Below are 1684 nucleotides of genomic sequence, written 5' to 3' on the forward strand. Positions count from 1 at the left end.
TCATCCCGTTAAATACAAGTGCGGACATTGTAGAAAAACGGGACACAAGACCGTAGACTGTTGGAAGAAGAAGTCGACCAATCCAAAGGGAGATCCTGACGATGAAGCGTACCTTGCAACTACATTCATCGACGAGTCAGCACATCTTTCCAGCACCGCATTGGACAAAAATCATTGGTGTCTGGATAGCGGATGCACATCCCACCTATGCAACGACAAAAGTTTATTCACGAACCCGGAGGAAACACACAGCGGATTGAGACTAGCCAGTAATGCGACAGCTCAAATAATCGCAAAAGGCGACGTGAGCGTCATGACAACGGATGGCAATCAAGGCAAGTCAATCAAACTTGAAAATACTTTATACGTTCCCGAATTGAGGACTAATTTATTGTCCGTTGCCAAGATTGTAGACAAAGGCAATGAAATAACCTTCCGAAAAAGTCATGCTATTGTCGCAGACCCTCATGGAAGAGTGAAACTAATCGCTGACAGAAGAGGCGATTTGTTCTATCTCCGTGGGAATAGTCAACAGGCTTGCGTTGCAACCAAGGACCAGTCTAGTGCACAAATATGGCACGAAAGACTTGGACACCTGAACTCCAGGGATACGTCATCAATGTTGAAGAATCTACTTCAATTGAAGATCAACGACGCGAAGAGATTGTATTCATGCAAGATATGTCTAACGGGAAAACTCACAAGTCTCCCGTTTACATCCAAATCCGAGCGATCGTCAAATCCCTTAGATATCGTGCACACGGATCTGTGCGGCCCGATGCGAACTGCATCAATTGGAGGCGCACGTTACTTCATGACATTAATCGACGACCACAGTCGATGGTGCGAGGTATATTTCCTTAAGAGTAAGGACGAGGTAACAACCAGGTTCATCGAATACAAAAACTCCGTTGAGACGCAGACCGGGCGCAAAATAAAAGCCGTTCAGTCGGATAACGGAACGGAGTATTGCAATAATATCATGAACGAAATTTTCAGAAAAGCCGGGATCCGTCGACGCTTAACAACCGTTCACACACCGGAGCAGAACGGATCTGCCGAACGCAAAAACCGTACCTTAGTCGAATGGGCGCGGTGCATGTTAATACAGTCGGGACTTCCACCCAAATTCTGGGCGGAAGCAATTGCCACCGCTAACTTTATACGCAACAGATGCATCACCAAAAGCCTGGACGGTAAAACCCCTCACAAGCTATGGACCGGAAAAGAACCGAATATCAGATTTCTTAAAACATTCGGATGCAGGGCATACGTGTTGGGCAAAACCCAAAGTAAGGGGAAGTTCGATCGAAGAGGGATCGCAGGTATCTTCGTGGGATACTCGAACGAATCCAAAGCGTATCGCGTATGGATTCCGAACGAAAACAGAATTCGAACAACAAGAGACGTGAAATTTCTGGACGAATTCGACTCCGAATATAAGCTCGATGATATCATCACTGAAGAAACTGCAAACGGAAGATTCAGGATCATAAGTGTCGGAACCGCCGAGACCAAACGAAACGATGGAGAGACAACACCGGAAGAGCAAACTACGCCTGCAACCAATACAACGCCCGATCATTCACCGGACACGGAAAACAATACAACCGAAGAAATTACTTTGAGGCGCGGTCCAGGAAGACCTCGAAAGATAAAAACCGGAAAACGAGGTCGACCGGCC

This window comes from Dufourea novaeangliae, unplaced genomic scaffold, assembly GCF_001272555.1.
Source record: "Dufourea novaeangliae isolate 0120121106 unplaced genomic scaffold, ASM127255v1 scaffold160, whole genome shotgun sequence".
In the NCBI taxonomy this organism is placed as follows: Eukaryota; Metazoa; Arthropoda; class Insecta; order Hymenoptera; family Halictidae; genus Dufourea; species Dufourea novaeangliae.